At 33.8% G+C, this 20,770-nt stretch overlaps 1 pseudogene; it reads right to left on the bottom strand.

The window, feature by feature from the left end:
• LOC149546193 (condensin-2 complex subunit CAP-D3-like) overlaps positions 1 to 14,959 on the bottom strand; it is a 62,079-nt pseudogene extending 47,120 nt beyond the window's left edge.
• Between the last annotated feature and the right edge of the window lie 5,811 nt (positions 14,960 to 20,770).

Genomic DNA, 20,770 nt, shown 5'->3' on the forward strand with positions numbered 1-20,770 from the left:
ATCGTCGAAAGAGACACTCAATTAATTCCATGGTGAATAAGAGTAAACATTAAAGAGAAATATGGGCAAAGAACCCAACTATCAAATTGAAATTATGTAATAATAGTGGTGAACGTTTCGACCACTATATGAGTATTTTATAAAATCTAGGCAAACTGGTCAACTAGTATATGGTGTTTTTTTTAGCCAATTTCTATAGCCCAATCGGGACATATTAGCCAATTGGTGAATAATAGCCACTAAGAAAATCCCTATGTTGAAGGTTCGAAGATGTCTTTTTTGTTTCCAAATTAAAATTATTAAAAGAATGCATTTTAAAATGGAACAAAGATCACTTTAATAATATTTTCAAAGAAAAATTAGAGATAGAAAATCAATTAAGAAATCTAAACCTAGAAATTATTAAGAAAGGCATGAACAAAGAAAGCTACTTGCTAGAAAAAGAATTATTGGCTAAGCAAAAGACAATTTTATCCAAAGAAGAAATGTTTTGGTGATAGAAATCTAGGGAAAAATGATTGGATGAAGGAGACTAAAACACTAATTTTTTCCACAACTCTATCTTATATAATATAAAATAATCAATATCAAAAATCACTTGGGCATGCGGGTGGAGAATCCAAGTGATATTGTTGAAACTTTCATAACTCATTTTAAGGAAATCTTAAACAACTACAAAGGGTCATATAAAGTGGCACAAGATAAGCTACTCAAATTTATACGTAAATTAATCTCTGATGAGGAAAATAGGTTTTTAAATAAACCTATAACATTGGATGAGGTGAAATTAGTTGTTTTTAATATGAACCTAGATAAATCTCCTGAACCTGATGGTTTTTAGGCTTTCTTCTTTCAGAAATGCTAGGATATTATTGGGATTGACTTATGGAAAGCTATCAAAGCCTCAAGAAATGGCAGAGCTCTACTATTTGAAATTAATTTTTCCTTTATTACATTGATCCCTAAAAAAATGATCTTGAAACAGCTGGGGATTTTAGGCCTATCACCTTATTCAATACAATTTATAAGATCTTTTCCAAGATCATAGCGAACAAGCTTAAAGGTTTTTTGCCAAAGTTGATCTTTGAGGAAAAAACTAGTTTTGTTCCTAGAAGATCTATTCTAGATGGCATCATTACTATTCAAGAAACGATTCATTCGGCTGGCAAAAGAAAGGATCCTTGCATGCTTATGAAACTTGATATCCAAAAAGCATATCATATGGTAGATTGGAGATTTTTGTGTAAGGTTCTTGAAGCTTATGAATTCTCTCACAATGGATTAATCTTATTTTTAAATTCATTTCTATGCCTAAAATTTCTATTTTGATTAATAGAACACCTGAAGGTTTCTTTGAAATTTCAAGAGGTATTCAGCAAGATGATCTTTTCTCACCATATCTCTTCATCATTATGGCTGAAGCCTTTGGGAGAGCTTTATCCAATTCCTACCAAAAATAATCAATTTCAAGAATTACTATTGCCAAAAACAAGCCTAATATCACTCATCAACAATATGCTAATGATACAATTCTTCCTAGAAAAAGTACCATTATAGAAGCTTTGGGATTTAAATCTATCATAAATTCATATATGATGGCCTCTGAACAAAAAGTAAATGAGACAAAATCTAAGATTTTCTTTATGAACATGAAAAAGAAATTGAAGACAAGATTTGTGAGTTCATGGGTTATAAAAAAGGACAATTCCTGTGTAAATATTTGGGAATTGCACTTGAGAAGGGCACTAAATCCTACAAGGTGTGGCACAACACTTATGCTAAAATGGATGCTAGGATTGGGGGATGGAAAGACAAATGGCTCTCAAAAGCAAGAAAGGTAACTAAAATTAGTTTTTTTCTTTTAGCCATTCCCATTTACCCCATTTCCTACCTTCCTCTTTCAAATAGTGACCACATCAAAATTGAAGCTAAACTTAGGAATTTTCTTTGGAAGGACTATGAAGAAGACAAAAAGCTAGCTTTAATAAAATGGGAAAATATTTGCAAACCTAAGGAGATGGAAGGACTTGGTGTCAAGAATCTAGAATGGCAAAATGAAGCCCTGGGTGCAAAATTAATCTGGTGTCTGTACAAAGAAAGAGATAAAAAATGGGCAAAGATTATATATAACAAATACCTAAATGTGAAGAATCTTATTTCAATTTTTAGAATGATCAATCCTCCTAGAGGTTTCAAAAGTTGGAACTTTATGCTAAAATGTTAGGATCTTATGGGAAAGTTTCTTACATGGGATGTTGGCATATGTGATGAGGCCTTATTTTGGGAAGACTCTTGGGATGGCCACTCCTCATTAGTTTCCAAACCCTTCCCTAAGATGTTGAAGGACTTGTTAATCTCATGATGGGGGAATAAAGTTAATAACTATAAAACCAAAATCACATTGAGTGGTGTTGATAAAGGGGTTTGGAAATTGGTGGAAGGTTTGGGAGTAGATTTGGTAGAAGTAGAAGCTTTTACCAAGATACTATCTAACAGAGTAGTCAAGCAATCAGAGAAGAAAGATGAACTTATATGGGTTGTAGCTAATGATGACAAATAGAGTGAAAGATAGTTACAAAGCTTTACTACATTCCCAAATTTGGGACAAGGTTGATATCCCACTCAAGCTTTGCTGGGATGCGGCTATGCTGCCTAAGGATGGTTTCTTCCTATGGTTAGCTTTCCAAAATAGGATTCTAACTGCTAATAGGCTTAGAAAATTTGGGATTTAAGGTCCTTCTAGATGCATTTTATGCAAACAAAACTCTGAAGACCTGAACCACTTACTTTATAAGTGTCCATTTTCCCAAAAATGTTGGGAATGGCTTAGATTTAAGTTGGGATGGTCCATGTTGTTTCCACAATCTTTTTGGGACCTTGTTATAGGTTGGCCCTCTAATCTAGTTAAGGGAATTTATAATAAACTTTGGAATATTTTCCCATCGGTCTTGTCTTGGGAAATTCAGAAGGAGAGGAATAGGCACATTTTCTGAGACTCTAAATTAAAATTCAAGGAGTTATTTCTTACAATTGAGGCTAGTATTGTGGAAGTTACTAATTTCCATCTCAGAAAATATATGAAATAAGAAGGATCCTTCTCCATCTGGGATGATCTTATGAATAAGAATTGGGCCAATTTGATAAACCCCCCTCTTTTTTATTTTAGAAAACGTAAAGAAGACAAAGCTAAATGTAAATGGTTCCCCCCTCCGAAGGGTTAGTTCAAACTCAACTTTGATGGAGCCACCCGTCACAACCCCAGCATTGTAGGAATTGGATGTATTATTAACAATGATTTGGGTCAATGGATAGTCAAAAAGGCTATGGCCATCAGGCCTACCTCTAATAATAGGGCTAAACTAGAAGCATTAGAAGCAGGGTTGCATTTATGCATTAAGATCGGGGTAACAAAAGTGGTTATTGAAGGTGATTCTTAGATTATTTTGAATGCTATCAAGAAATGCTCGAGCCCTAACTAGATCCTCAATTCCAAACTTGGTGAAGTCCTTGATCTTCTAGATAGTTTTGAGGATAGTCAAATTCGTCATATTTATCATGAGGGTAACCAAAAAGTGAATCATCTAGCTAATAAAGGTGTGGATGGTGTTAATATTCAACTAGTGAATGATTTGTTTTTTCTCAAAGATATATTACATGGTTAGAGGTTGTTGTTCCTCTCTTTAGTATTTAGTTACTTTTAGCTATATTATGGGTTATAGTTTTTATATTTTCTTGAAATATCTTTAGAGTTTGAAGTCAATAGTGTAGGGGTACGTGTAGTTTCTCTTAAGGTTTGTTCATGTTCCCCTTTTATCTTCATAAAACTAGAGTCCTTTTGTTGATTGGTTCTCAAGTCAACCAAATCATGATGGGTTTCCACCTTATTGATTTTCATCTTTGGTTCTTTCACTTTCTTTATGCTTTGGTCAGATGATGTTGTCATCATTAAATAGCACGTCAGTGCCATCTAGATCTATCCAAATTTTGTTTTTTTATAGAGGTGTCCTATTTTGAGTTTTTATCTTTCCTAATTTGTGGCAATGGATACCAACATTTTGGTGTTTCATTCCAAAGAAGATTGCACGATAGCCTTTCGAGGCACTTTAAAATTAGAATGTTGGAATAGAATCTTGAACTTGTTGGATGATATGTCAAGAATTTTAGTAAGCAAGGTGATTGGGTAAGGAGCTTTCAACTATAAGTTTACATGGCAGACTAATAGTATTATTATTGGGACCTTCATTGGCTGCCTAGCTAGAGCAAAGGTGGACCATGACACAATTATTCAACTCTACTATGACATATTCTAGACTACATGGAGGAAAGGCCTTGAGCATGCAATTAGGAGCATTGATAACAAACTCCATATTCTATTTCCTGAAAGGTATATGGCTCACCCCCAAGGTTACCCTAAGCTGGATATGGCTTATCGTTGACCTTCCTTGATTATTCAAGAGAGCCTTGCATTCTACATACAATGGCCAAAAATGGAGGCAAGTATTTAGTTTCTCTTACACTGGAGGGGTATAGTGGTAGAAGTTAATAGGGTTTGTCTCATATATTATCTCAATGTTTTCCATGTGTATATCCACTTGGGAGTTTCCTTTGAAAATCTGGATGCCTTGATCTTCTGCACTCCCAACATGGATAAGACTAGTAGGCTCAAGGCTAATTTTGAGCTTCCCCGCAACTTTCAGGTTGAAAACCCTAACGACATCTTTGAGGTTGTCATGGTTTTCCCAAAGTAGGCTTTATGGAGAAAATTTAGTACTCTTTTTTGTAGTATCAAGACTTCTTAAGATCCTTGTGATGTATATCTTTGATATGTATTAGACATATTTCATTAATATATATAGTGGTTTATCTATCATTGAGGGTGCTAGTTTTTTTTATTCATTACATAATATCTGGAATGATAATGGTGTCCATGTTCCTTTATTTTTAGTTTCAGCCATCAATTCTTAATGAAGAAGATTTTTTTTTGCTAATTGTTTATTTATCATATGGCTCAACTATTCATGTTGTGAATCCTTTCCATTTTAGATCTACTTTAACTAAGACTAATTTCATAAGTAGATAATGGGTTTATGTGGATTTTTGTATATCTTTCACCATAATCTCTTAGATTAATATAGAATGTTGTTTGATATTAGTTACATTGCACTTATAGCTATCTAGCATTTGGATTTTTAAGTGGCATGTTTTTATACTTCATGGTATTTAGATTTCTTCTTTGTTATTTCATTCATATCAGATGCTATTCATAGGAGTTTTCCTTGGAGTATGTTAATGTTATGAATTTAGTGGTTTTGTAATGATCCAGTACTCTTGGAAGCATGGCCAAGCATAGTTTTCCCATGGTTTTCTTAGGATTCTTACATTTTTCTATAAATTGGTGATATTAACTTGTATATAGCTTATGTGCTTATAATATTTTCTGCTAATGTCTCAATAGTGCTCGTTCATGTGTCCTAAAGAGACTTTAGATTTTAGGATGATGTTTCATTTGTTTCACATGGTTTCAATGTAGTAGATGGAGGTAGAAATTTATGGTTATGATCAAATCTTTGATTCATCTTCATAAACTATTGTGGTGATAGTTTTCTAAGGATTTAGCTTAGTCAATGTGTGAATCTTGTTCCTGCATTACTTCGTATCTTAATTTTGCTCACTCACTCTTAAACTACGGGTAGATTTATTACATGATTTAGACTATGAGATTTATTATATGATTTATTTTTTGTTTGGTTCTATATTCTTACTTCTATACTTATGAATTTTTTTTTACTTAGGTATTTTTCTTTTATGATCACAAGAGCTAGTTCTATGGTCCCCCATTATGTTTCTTTTAATTGGTTTCTGTATAGTTAGACATTTGTTTTTGGTTGTTTTAGATAGATTTCTAGGACCGAGAATCATTCTTTTGTAAAAAGTTAGAATGATAGTTATACTTTAGGGTGGTTTATTTTGATGACTAACATGTTAATTGAGTAGCTCAAATTAGAGGAAGGATTGTTCGTTATGGAAGTTTTGCGCAAAAGAATTGTTCATTCCTAAGTCAAATAGAGTTCAACTCTTTTTATGTAACATAGTTTTGATGTAAATTTCCAAAAGGGGTTCGTTCCCTCATATATTGTAACACATTGCATACATTCACTGGGGTATGTCCCTTTCAAAATGTAATAATATAGGACATCTATCTCGAGCTAGACTAGAGGTTTTCTTCTCCATTCTTTCCTTCCAGTGCCCATTTGAATGGAGTTTAGCTATTGTAATCCTTTTTAAGTTTAATAAAATTAATCAAGGCCTCGACCATTCACCAACTATATATATATATATATATATATATATATATATATATATATATATATATATATATATATATATATATATATATAGAAAAGCAAATGAGCCCTAGTGTATTTATTATTTATTATTACTTTTTGTGATATTAACTATTATTATGTGTGAAGTTTAAGTAGAGTCGAACCCAATACCCCCAAGATAAGAGGCTCACAATTTACTGATGTGTTGTTGGCTCTTACCTAATGTAATTATATTCATATTCAAAACTTTCTTGCAACAAAAAAATTATAATATGTTAACCTTTAATTAGATATACATAGTAAGCAAGCAAGAAATCCCTTGCAAACATGAAAATGAATGAATAGGCTTATATCCATAAGATAATATAAGAATTGAATGTGAGAGAAGAGCATAGCTAATAATTTGTGATCATATTCAAACTTGAAGCATGCAACATTGAAGGACCATGATTATGTCATTGGATAAATTACCATTGAATATCTAATTTAAGGTGCTCCAAATCCAATAGGAAGACATATTGAATCTCACTTGAAAGTGGATTTTGCTAATTTGACACACATACATCATATTTTAATTTAAAAATGAGTCAATTTTATTTTAGATCCTATCAAGCCTTTGCACAATCCTAAAAGGATAGAAAGGGGTGCAACACATATTAAAATATAAAAAATTAGAGGTGGGATATAAAGAGGTTGAAAACATAATGTAAGAAGATAAAGTAAATGAATTATGAATAAAAATAGCACTAGGAACATGTGAAGTATTCACCATACTAGAAGAATTGGAAATAATTATAGCACTAGTGTGATGAGGATGGGAAATAGATGTAAAAGTAGTTCAATGAGGTTGGAAAGTAGGTGTGACACATGCAAGATGAGCTTGATAAGAAAATAAAGTAAATTAGACACAAGTTGTGAGAAAGAGATGAGGTTATTCAAACACTAGAGAATGGATATTGGGAATTCCAAATGTATATAACTTAACATACACATAAGTGAAATGAGGAAGTGACACATGAGAAAATAAAGCCTAGGAGAGATGGTGTTGAGACACTAATCAAAGGACTTTATGAAAATATATTTTCCTTGACCTTTAACCAATAATTTGTGAGGAACATCAACTAAATACATAAAATTTAAAATTGATCTCTCACTGTAAAGATTAGAAAAACAGAATTTATGTAATTAAATCAATACCTTGCTAACTCATTTTTTCCATATGTGCATCGCGGTTAAATGTTTCTTCTCCATTAATATTAATATTATCATTCTTATAATTGTCAACCATATATTATCAACTTTACTCATACCCAATATGGAATTCTATTGAGTATTTTTTTAAGGTAAACATGGAGGATGGTAACATTTTGGTGTAAAAAGGGAAAGAAAAATAAAATAAAGGAAATAACTAGAAAATAACTTTAATATTCAATTAGGAAAGAAAAATACACTCGTGTGCAAATAAAATGAAATAAACCTCTCATGACTAAAACATATGGGTGGATGATGGAGTGTGTTTATCAAATTGAAAAGGAGCACTCTCAATGTGAGTAAATTTCTACAACTTACAATTTATCTAATTTTTTCTTCTAAATTTAATTGCATAACTTTTTTTTTTGGTCAATGTTTTAGTCACTATGTGGTCCATCACAAAGATGTTAGAGAGAAATAGGAGAGAAATAGAAAATTTGTAGACCAAAACCTATTTAAAAGAAAGAGGACATGGAAAGAGAAGGAAAGAGTGTTACTGTAATAAAAAATTCACTAATTTAACAACTTACTCAATATAATGCATTAAATAGGAGATTTTCATTGAGGCTGTTTGAAATATAAGAGGAGTAATTGAGAGGGGAGAGGTGAGTCAGTTACCACAAAAATAAATCCTAGATCCCTTTGATGTCAAAACAAATCAAACCTCTAATTAAACTATATTTTGTTGTAACTCAACAAACACACATGCACTCAGTTTACACTAGAAAATGTTGTAACTTAGTAAACATTGAAATAACTTGGCAACTATTGAACATGAAAATATTTAAGATATTATCTTTGATTATCCTTATTTAACTTAGTTGCAAACACATAAAATAAATAGCATGAACACAAGTGACACCAAGATTTAACGTGGAAACTCAATTTGGAAAAAATCACCAATTACAACTAGTTAGTGATTTTTACTCCTCTGAAGTGAGCCCTATTAGGAGCCAACCCTGTTAAAGTTTACAAAACACACTATTAGGTGTAACCTTGTTAGAGGATTTAATCGCCTTATTAGAAGTGGCCTTGTTAGAGGTCTTTAGACACTTCAAATAGAAATGCCACCTTGTTAGAGGATTTACAAATAGCTATTAAGCTAACTCTATTAAGAGATTTAGATCACTGCTACAATTGTTAGAAAGTAAAAATGAGATGACTTGATTTCTTATGCAACTGAATTGCTAATTACATATCTCAATTCTGATACTTGATCCTTCCTGAATGAATGTATCTTTGCAACTCAACAAAGATATTTTTCTTATCCTTCTAATTTTCTTCCTCTAAGAATCTTCAAATCTTCTATTATATTCCACACATTCAATCCTCAATTTGACCTTCTATTTATATCTTACACATTGTCAAGTTAGGTTGAATACAACTTAGATTACTTAATATTCATCTCCTTAGTAGGCTAGAACCAAGAACTAAATCAATTGAACTCAATATGCCAAAAAAAAGAAAATGCTTTGTTAGTCGACCCTGCTCAGTAGACAATAACTTAGAAATGAGTTTCATGTGTTAACCAAGTGAACTCAATTAACACTACATATTCACAAAGTTCCTTTGGTAACCAAGTCAGCTCAATTAACACTGGTTCCTTCCAACATTTCCTTCATTAACTAAGTGAGCTTGATTAATAGTCAACTTCTACAAACTTTCCTTTGATGACTGAGTGAACTTAGTAGACATTATCTTCTGAACTTGGCAAACTTTAGAATGCTCAGTAGACACAGGAAACTATCTTCATCGCTCGAGTGAGCTTGGCATACACTAACTAGAAATGATATGAAATTTTGTGTAACATCAAAGACAATACATAATTAATCAATTATTTTCAATAGAGGTACTTAGAAGATTGCACCTTAATTAAGAACATGTTGTTGGAGAATCCCACTCTAAGTGGTGATAGTTGTTATTAAGTCCACCTTTAGTGCACATATCATATTATTATCCTCATAATTTCACATACTCAATCAGATAATGGAGGATTATCTACCTTTAGTGTACATGTGATTCCACCTTGTGTAATTGATAGGTTATATAGTTCTCATCATTGTCTCTTATCACCTTTCCTATATAAAAAGGCCTATTGTGTATATTTTTATTAATATAATAAATGTAATATCCAATCAATCCATTGATATCTATTATCAATAATATTATTCTTACATCTTAATGTAATTGTATTGCCAATATCTTTGTGGGAGTTATCTTGGTCATTCATTTTATCTTGGGGTGTTGTAGAGTCACCTAAAACTCTACCATGGTATTAAAACTATCAAGGTGTGAAGAACTCTTCTCAATAATATCAATCTTGGCTTGATTTAGTTTTGGATGAATAATTTGACAATTTTGGCATAATCATCGCATAATCTATTTGGCAAAAATTTGGAGTTTTATATTTTGTGTCTTTCTATTGTAGATGAAAATTGGAGCTTGTTGGTGCAAATCAAAGGTTGAAATCTTTCGGTGTAAATAATTATTTACCATTTACACTTTACTCAAGTTTACTTAGGTTAATGCATATTCATATTAGTTGTCATGTAGACACCTAGGAGTTGCATATTCATATGAGTTGTCATGTTGACAACACAATAGTTTGCACTCCAATTGAGCACATGTTTTCTACTACATCTCTTTATGAGATACACCTTTACATTCTTATCCTCTGATTGTTGCATGTACATTCATGCACAATGGACGATAATCCACTCTTGGTGGACATGTGCTTAGTTGGTATGCTTATCCCTTTACTAACTCCTATTCATATATGTTGCCTTTATATACAAGGTTCTTCTATGATGTATTCATCCAATTATCTAATATCCAATCATCTAATATCCATTCTCATTTGATCATATCTTGTCTCTATTGTACTATCTCTTGAGCTTCTAGATCTTGGTATTTCACTCTTTCCTTAGGAAAATTCTTACATGATATCAAAGTTATACCAAATTCTTACATGGTATCAAAGCCATGTGAGCTTCATTTCATATCCATTAGAGAGATTTTCTTTTTTGCAGGTCAAGATTGGAGCTTGCTGGTGCAAATCAAATATTGGTATCACATTCAGAAGGTCAAAAAATCCCTAAATTGACTTTTGTTTCATCAAAATTAGACATTTGAGGTGAAATCTAGGGTCATTTAATTTTTGGAGGTGCAATGACAGAGATTTAGGAAAAAATAATTATAGAGGTGATTTTCAAATAATGATATCTCCCTCATATGGACTCCTTTATTTGAGCAATTTTTTTTTGTTTTTCGGTAGAATTTTGTGATCTACACATTGTTGCAGGTTGTTTGTAATTTTTGTTCCTAGATTTTTCTGAAAATCACAAATCCCAATTTTTGCAACTTCAAAGGCTTCATTCAAGCTCATATGGACACATTCAGGTGCTATTTTTTTTTAAAGTGCATGATTTTTAGTCTACTTTCTCAATCTGGAATCAATTTGGAGTAATTTGAGTAGACATAGTACTTTCAAAATTTGGTCATTTTTGGCCTATTTTGGTACTTATAATTAATTAGATCCTTTAGAGGTCTTGTGTCTTATCTTGTTGAGTATGATATAGATTCATATTTTTTGTTGTAACCATCAAAATTAGAAGTTGTCTTTGATTCATTTTGACAAGTGGCAATTGTATATGCACTAAGTATAAAGTGCCAAAACCATCTATTTTGGGGGGTTCTTTGATTGAGTAATTTTTTTATTTTATTTTTTGGGGGAGGGGGGGGTGGTGTCTTGAGTGTTTTCACTTCTCTTTCTCTTTTGTTCTTTTATTTTGCATCATGGGCTCTTCTAGGTTTCCACTTTGAACTCCACATAATTATGCTACATGGAAAATTAGAGCATGGAGTAAAATGATGGAAAAAGGTTTAATTGATTATGTTGATGGAACCATGGTTGCACTGTCTAATCCTACTAAACTAAATGAATAGAATCATATCAATAAGGTTGCTATTGGTACTTTGAGGAAGCATGTGCATGAAGATCTTATCTTCCATATTGATGATTGTAAAATAGTAAAAGAAGCATGGGATAAGTTTGTTAGCTTGTATGAAAAAGTAGACAAAGCTAGGGGTTTTGAACTTGATGAAAATCTCATGTCATTAGATCCAAAGGAGTTTGACACAATTCAAGACTATATCACCAAGGCACATGAGCTAATTCAATAGTTAAGGATTGTGGAATTACCATAGAGGATGAAAACTTGATCTATAATTTTATGAGCAAACTTCCTCCAGAGTATGCATTATTTGTTTTGACCTTCAACACTCATAAATTGACATTATGTTCCTCCTACACCATGCCTTCATTTGATTCCTTCACAGAGATGTTGATGGTAGAACAATCAAATTTGATGAGCATGGGGATTCTGAAGTCTTCAAAGTCCAAAGCATTGGTGGCTAGTAAAGGGAATCAAGGAATATGGTCTAGTAAGAAGTAGAAATCATGGCAACAAAATTCACAACAAGAGAAAGAATACTCAACCTCCTCACCACAAGAAAACTCAACAATAAGGGAAATTCATCCAAGAAGGAGTTTCTTACTTGTGCATATTACAAGAAGAATGGACATGAAGAACATCATTTTTATAAGAAAGAGATAGATGAACATAAGAATCTTCTTAAGAAGATTTCAAATTGGTCTACCATCAAGAATGACCACTTCATTCTCTTCTTCACACTCATATTATGATAAAGGAAAGGATCACATGGACAAAGGTCAAGCCTTAGTAGCAACTTCAACTCAATATTTAGGGAGATGGCTTCTAGATTCAAGGGCTTTTCATTGTATGGCATCTTTACAGTCTATGTTTTCATCTTTTGATCATTGTCATACTCCACCTATTTTGATGGGAAATCATACTTACATGAATTTTGTTGGGAAAGGAAATATTGATAAAGGGGAGGGATACTTCAAAGATGTGTTGTGTGTACCTCACCTAAGTCATAATCTTCTTTCCATCTATTAGCTCACTCATGGACATAGAAGAAGGACTATGGAATTCACACCTAATTTAGTTTTTATCAAAGACTTGGAGACTGACACATCATTTCTACAGGGGTGGTTGATCATAGATCTAGGCTATACTACTTAGATTTTTCTCATGATGATGACAATGAATTCTTAGTAGATTCTTCAGCAGATTTTGATCACACATCTACTCTTGATTCAATATTTGAGGAGAACTTTGGCTACTTGAACTTAGGTGTTCTCAAATATGATCAAGTTCTTGAGCCTTCCATTTCTTCTCCTCCTACTGACATTCCATCTACTATTGTTCTTGATGATAGTTATATTCACATAGCCATGGATTCAAGTGATTCTGTGTAGTAGGAGATTCGTTGTCTTCTAGACTCGATTCTATGGGATGACTACTTGACATACATTTCCATTTTTTTTGTGGAGTCCTACATTGCAGATTTGGGAGACACTAGAGATGAAATTCATCTTCTTTTTGGTGAAGATGATCATTCTTTAGTTGTTGCAAGGGAAAACTCTAACCCTCATCTTCATTCTCTACTTGATTGGTCTTTTGACATTGACATGATGGTAGATCCTTTGATATAATAGTTGGAGGAGGTTACTTTCTCTTTAGAGGAGACACTTGATTCTTTGATACATGTTCTACATTCATCCTCAGTTGATCCTGATTTGTCTTTTTTAGCAGAGTGGCATAGTACACATTATTTAGAGGAGGCACCTTTCAGTATTGGCATGGGGACACTTGAGTAGGTTTTAGAGATACCATATATTTTTAGGTTTCTTCCTATAGATGAGGGAGGCTTCATTGATACACCTTTGGTTATGTTTCTTCCTAAGGGGAGGAATGTTGTTCTACACTCATGGTGTAGTTTCTACATCAAGCCTAGAGCATCTACCGTTGGTGTACATTCTAAATTGAAGGGAGGTTACTTGGTCTATCTTCCTCTTCTTCTCTATTATGGGGGGGGATCTTTTCCTCACATGAGGTCTTCTTCTCTCTCATTTTCTTTTATTGTACTTATCTCTCTTTTTGGAGGGGGGTTTTTCCCATGTGGTTTTCCATCTTTCTCCACTTTATGAGAGATTGCATTGCATCTATATTTTGCACTTGCATATTGTACATGGGTACCTAACATGGCCTAGTATTCAGGACCCATCTTGCATTGTTATATAGCTTTCTTGAGCTTAAGTACATTTTCCTAAGTTACACTTAAGGGGGGGTGTTGGTGTAAATAAGTATTTACTATTTACACTTTACTTAAGTTTACTTAGGTTAATGCATATTCATATTAGTTGTCATGTAGACACCTAGGAGTTTTCATATTCATATGAGTTGTCATGTTGACAACATAGTAGTTTGTACTCCAATGGAGCACATGCTGTCTACTACATCTCTTTATGAGACACACATTTATATTCTTATTCTCTGATTGTTGCATGTATATTCATGAAAAATGGAGGATAATCCACTCTTGGTGGACATGTGCTTGTTAGAGTAAATAATTAATTAATAATTATTTATTCTATTTACTTAAGCTTACTTAGGTAAATGCATTTATTTAATATTTTGTATTTAATGCATGTAGTGGTTAGTTGATGACAACATGGGAGTTTGTTCCCTTCTAGCATGTTCCACCTTTTGTGGATATGTGCTAAGTTGTCATCTATATCTTCTACCACCTTCCAGCTTCTTCTACAAGCTTCCTTGAGGTCTTTATAAGTGACCTCTCTCTCATCGTATTTTCAACATCATATAATCATAAGGCATTGTGCATATTGTAAATACATTTTTATTGTGTTTGCATATATTGTCTCTCATGTTCGTTTAGGGTTTTTCCCTTGCTCCATGCTCTTCCTCTTCTTGGCTTCTCTTTGACAGGTTCTCGTATGCAGGTGATCTTGGGTGTCTTCGGAGTTGGCTTTCCTCAACTCCAACATGGTATCAGAGCCTTCCTGCTGCTGCTTCGTTGAAGAATTTTTGAAGCCGTGAGTTGGAGTCACAAACCCTAGTTTGTTTGTGCATTTTTTCTTCAAATCATGGGATAAGAAATTTTTTGGAGCACATTGGGACCAAACAGACATCACCATTGGATCCGAAAGGCCATTTGCAGTCAGGATTCATATAAAACTTGTCAATTTTGGAGACAGAGCTCCGGGAGGCAAATATTTTTTTTACATCAAGAGCTGTCGTACAGACTGTACGGACAATTTTGAGTGAAAAAATTTTAAAAAATTTGGGTGCACCACCACCATGCCAGCGCAGGGCCACCACCACGGCACCCGTGTGCAGCCCACAACGATTGTAGCAGGCAGCGCTGCCTGGGCTCCGCTCGGCCTCCTCTGCCACCCGCAGGCCACTCCTTCCGGCGGTGCCTCCCAAGCCCATCGCTTCCTCCCGAAGGTGCCTCTTCAGTTATTCATTCGCTGCTCATCTAATTCAGCCATCTAGTTAGCGTACTTTTGGTACAGCCAGCATCCGCTCAATAGTTTTGCCACATTAGCAGCAGCATGTGTGACACGTGGCATGTGTGTCACGTGGCACATTGCCACGTGGCCCTGCCACGTCGAATTTTGCCATGTGGACCTGCCACATGGCACTCTTTTTTGTCGTGACGGGCCACAAGTCATCAATTTTAATGGCACAATTTTTTGATGTCAGCATGACATCATCACTGCATCATCATCTTTGCATGTACCTCTCCTGATTTACTTTTGGACCTACTTGTGGTTTTTTGGCCATAACTTTTGCATACGGAGGTATTTTTTCAGTTTGAAAGAAGCGCCGAAAAGCTAGTTCTGAGACAAAGACTTTGGTGTAGGTATTTTTAGGTTTTGGTATTTTTTTATTGCCTATTTCTTCAATTAAAGTCTGAAGTCCTATTTTTGACTCTGGCAAGCATATCTTTTGCGTCCCATGCCTTTTTTTTAAAACTTTATATTTTTGGAAAGCTGGTTCTATCACCTTTTCAGAAATGTGGTCCTTTTTCTTAGATTTTGGCCCTTGCTCTTTCTATCATATTTTTGGCATTTTTGCTATATGGTGGATATTTCGAGTGTTTCAGGCCCGAGGATCATTATCCTGGCATGGATTCTCTTATTTTTTGTTGTACTTTCCTTTGTTGCAGCTCTTTTTCAATTTTGATCATTATAGCTATCATTTTGAAGCACATTTATGTATCACATTGAGATAAAGTGCCACTTTTGCATTTCGGAGATCATGAACGTTGTTTTGAGTCAGTTGTACATGCACTATTTACATAAAGCACCATGGGGGGGATTGTTGTTTGCTATTTTAGGCATTCTCCCTTTTTCAAGTGAGTGTCCCTTGCATGACATTAGCCCCATGTAGAGTCAGTTTGACCATGTCTTTATAGGTGTTTGTACCTCTGTCCCTCTCTCCTCGTTCTTGGTTTGTCTATAGGAGACTTTGGCCCACCTTCTTAGTTGCCTATCATCACACCTCATTTGCATTAAGGGGGGGTTATGTTGTTGTTCTAATGCATCGATGGTTTGATGGTTTGATAGTGTGAACTATGTATTCAGTGGTTGATCCTATGTACAAGGCGATTGTAGTGGCTGGCTACCTATGCATTTCGGTGATATGGATCATCTACCATATAGACATGCTCAATTTGTGCCTTCTTCTTCCATGGAGGTTCTTCAGATCAGCAGTTTGACAGATTTGCAGCTTCTTCATGCTTCATGGATGCTCTTTCATGATCACTCCTTGTTCCTGTTTTAGAGAACATTTCCCTAGTTGGAGACTTCTTCAGTTCTTCACTAGGTTATTACCTCTTTTTGGGGGAGGGTTTTTCCCACATGGTTTTCTCTCTTTCCTTGTTTATAGAGGTTACATTTTCTTGCATTGTTCATGGGTACCTAAAATGGCCTCGTTGCTGAGACCCATTATGCATTCATCTTAGTTTTGTGAGCTTAAGGCATTTCCCTAAGTTGCACTTAAGGGGGGGTGTTATAGTAAATAATTAATTAATAATTATTTATTCTATTTACTTAAGCTTACTTAGGTAAATGCATTTATTTAATATTTTGTATTTAATGCATGTAGTGGTTAGTTGATGACAACATGGGAGTTTGTTCCCTTCTAGCATGTTCCACCTTTTGTGGATATGTGCTGAGTTGTCATCCTTATCTTCTACCACCTTCTAGCTTGTTCTACAAGCTTCCTTGAGGTCTTTATAAGCGACCTCTCTCTCATTGTATTTTCAACATCATATAATCATAAGGCATTGTGCATATTGTAAATACATTTTTATTATGTTTGCACATATTGTCTCTCATGTCTGTTTAGGGTTTTTCCCTTGCTCCATGCTCTTCCTCTTCTTAGCTTCTCTTTGACAGGTTTTCGCATGCAGGTGATCTTGGGCATCTTCGAAGTTGGCTTTCCTCAACTTCAACAGTGCTTAGTTGGTATGCTTATCTCTTCTTTGACTCCTAGTCATATCAGTTGCCTTTATAGACAAGGCTCTTCTATGATGTATTCATCCAATTATCTGATATCCAATCATCTAATATCCATTCTCATTTGATCATATATTATCTCTCTTGTGCTATCTCTTGAGTTTCTAAATCTTGGCATTTCATTCTTGCCTTAGGAAATTTCTTACATGAAATCAAAGCTATACCAAATTCTTACAACATCATATTAAAATAATCCAATCTAAATCAAACATTAGAGGTGAAATCAAGTGAAGTAAAAATTAAGTTTTTGGAAGTGTAGTAAAAAATATTTAGAAAACATAATTTCAAAGGAGATTTTGAAATAAATATATCTCACTCATGAGAAAGTTTATTTTTTAAGATACAATTTCACAATTTACACAAAGGTGCAAGTGATTGACTAGTTAGAACAATATCCTACTAACACAAGGATTGGACTTCCTTAAACAATGAATCATTGCTGAAATTCATCATGTTTCTACTTAGAATATCATGCTAAACACATTTACTATATCAATCCGAGAACGTAAAATTGAGATAGTGGCTACAAATTTTATGCTTTAGTTCTTCTCATTAGTCATCACTACTAAAGTAAAACCAATTGCTACAGGAAGCTTATACTAGAAACTAAACTTACAAATTAAATAAACAATGCTTGATAAATAAACCTATGCTATAGGATATAGTCGATCGTTCTACTACTAGAGATTGTAGGAGCAACAATACTTAACAACTTGAAAGAAACTTAATTGAATTCTACCTAAGCATGAACAAAGGATTCACCTTCTATGTGGGCTACCATGGAAGTATGAATGAATTATAACTCAAAAATTGAAGCAAAGAATTGTCATATATTTACTCAATAAAATATGGACACAATATAGAATACCAAGATGCTCTACTCTACTACTTACTTATAACTGTTAGAATTCTTTAGAATAACTGAGGGCGGGGGGGTGAATTAGTTATCCAAGGTCCAAATGCCCTAATAATACTTTTTCACAACTTATGATGTGCCCATAAACTTCTCATCCATCCAAACTAAAATCAATCATCACAGCAAATTATAGTAAATCAATATGCACGAATAAGACATGTAAGATCAACACATGACACAATGATTTACGTGGAAACCCAATTTGGAAAAAACCACCAATAACATGCTACTTGATTTTCACTCTTCTAAAGTGATGCCCTATTAAAAGCCTACCCTATTAAAGGCTTACAACACACTATTAAATGTGACCTTGTTAGAGGATTTCACCATATTGTTAGGAATGGGCTTGATCAAAAGACTTTAGTACATTCACTTGGAATGTCACACTGTTAAAGGATTCACAACATGGCTATTAAACCAACCTAAGTCCATAGGATTTAAACTATCTGTTACAATTGCAAGAGACTAAAAATAATGGCTTTTTGATCTAATACAACTTACAACATATCTTGCAGATTTCAGATCACACTTCAGCTCAATCCTTTGCTTGGCTTTAATCACTTCAGCTATGACAGCTTGTCATCTCAAGCTTCATCTCCTTGAGTTTTCTTACTCATCATACCAATGCAATCATATCTATGGTCATCTTTTGAAGAAGAGTAATTGTGCTTTCTTACTCCTTAGCACCTCCTTCAGCAATTATGCTTTCATGCTTGACCTCCTCTCTCTCTTGCTTCGTGACCTTATGACTCCTTAAATAGAAATCTGGTTTGCCTTTGCTGCTCAATTCTCCCTCTTGAAGTCTAGGGTTACAAATGGATTAGGTAAAATGCAATGTATCTACCCCATATCTTGCTCTTATCTAGAAACTTTGTCTAGAGTCCATTTGTATTCTCCAAAAATGTTCTACATGGTGTTATGTGCCACCATCTCATCATTCTTATCATCTATTTAATTCATAGAATTCAAGATAACAACCTTGTTAGCTTAGATCTGGCGAATCTTTGATTTTCAAAATAATGCAGCAACTCGGCACTATTAGTTTACTGATGCTCCGCACCTCTATGTTACTTAGCACTTGTATTTGCTTGGCACTTGATTCTGCTCGGCACTTCATTTTACTCGGCACTTGATTTTACTCAGCACCTAAAGTTCACTCGACACTTGAAGTTGAACTTGCTCAGCTTTAACTAGGAATCTATTTGGCACTTAATAGCTTACTTAGCTTCCTCTAATTAGTTAGGCTTTACAAATGACTTAGCTAAAACCTTATATCTTTGATATGTTTCAATGTGCCCATTCTTTGTGTCTTAGAGTATGTCATCAGTACACTATTTCATCAATGACTTAGTTGATCCTTGTACTTCATCACAACATCATAACTTCAACCTTTCTCTAGGTGTTCTAGTTACATCTTTATTGATTGCCTCCTCCTTGTCAATCAACAATTTGATAGTATTTGGGTCACTAAAGCAATTGTCATTCCTGCAAGTAGCAAGTTTGGCATCAATGACAAAACAATGATTGAGAACATTCTGTACCGGTTCCATATGATCATTCCAACAATCTCCCTCATGATCTTTTTCAATCATTTCCAACAATAACATGAATATCTCAAAATAAAAACACCTAATTCTCTCTGTAAATAAAAGTTCTAGCTTATTTAAATGAAACTAGGAAAAATAAAATGCCTACTAACTAGGTCTTCCATTACACAACATAACAACTTTTAGCTTCAATAGAAACAACATTATTTATGCAAGAAGACAAACCACATTCAATGATTCAAAAATATAAGAATGCTCGGCAAATAAACTATCTTGAACGAAATCAGCAACCACAAAGTAATGGAAGGAGTGGAGTTATAAATGAACTCTGAAATAGTTTCCCACCTTGAAAGACCCACACATATTTTAGTCTGTGCTCCTTGTTGACTTATTCTTCCTACAAAAGGTTAACATAACAAAAATCCAAAATGCAAATCCAAGACATAGATCATAATAATTTTTTCCTTTTTAAATGTAGCCTTGTTACACAACTGCACGAGTTCTACCCATTAAAACTTAGAGAAGAAATATACTATATTTACCATGACATTCATTAATCTAGATATATATTTAGTATTGTCTTTAAGTTTTATAAGCATCAAATATTCATATAGTTAAAAATTATAAACATAAAAGACTATATCATGTTCATAAAAAACCATAAAAACCATAAGATATTCAAGTCCATACTTCAAAAATCATAAACAAAAGATCCCAAAAACTTGACTCATCATTCCCTCTAGCTTAGCCATTTGTTGGTCTCATAGCAAATAAATTCTTTAACCTAGCTGTCATCCTGTAATTAGTAGCTATGCTTTTTCCAAATCCTCCCTCTACAAAACTCCAATAGAACCCCTTTGTTTTCCTATGATTCTTCCACCTATCCTCTTCTTCTTGCATGGTAAAACTGTCTAGTCTATCTAAATTCTAAAGTAATGGGGATAGTAACAATGGAAGCTGAAAGGTTAATGGAATCCAAGAACTTTCTCTCTCTCTTCCAAAAGAAATGTACCAAGGAGCACATTGGGTTGCCATAGAAAATTGAGAAGTGAATGTGGTTCTCTCTTTCTCATTTCCTTTGATAAATTGTTCTAGCACCATTGTATGGCATTTCTAGCCTCAGGTAGTTCAGTATTCACCATCTATTTATATGCATTCAATGATTCCTACCTTATTGGATAGATGATTTTACTACCTAATTTAGAGGGAGCTATTCTTAACCAACTATAATAGAGAGTTCGAGGATTCTTGGCTT

The sequence above is a fragment of the Cupressus sempervirens genome, chromosome 7 (assembly GCF_028749045.1).
Source record: "Cupressus sempervirens isolate cs-2001-9-10 chromosome 7, ASM2874904v1, whole genome shotgun sequence".
Lineage (NCBI taxonomy): Eukaryota > Viridiplantae > Streptophyta > Pinopsida > Cupressales > Cupressaceae > Cupressus > Cupressus sempervirens.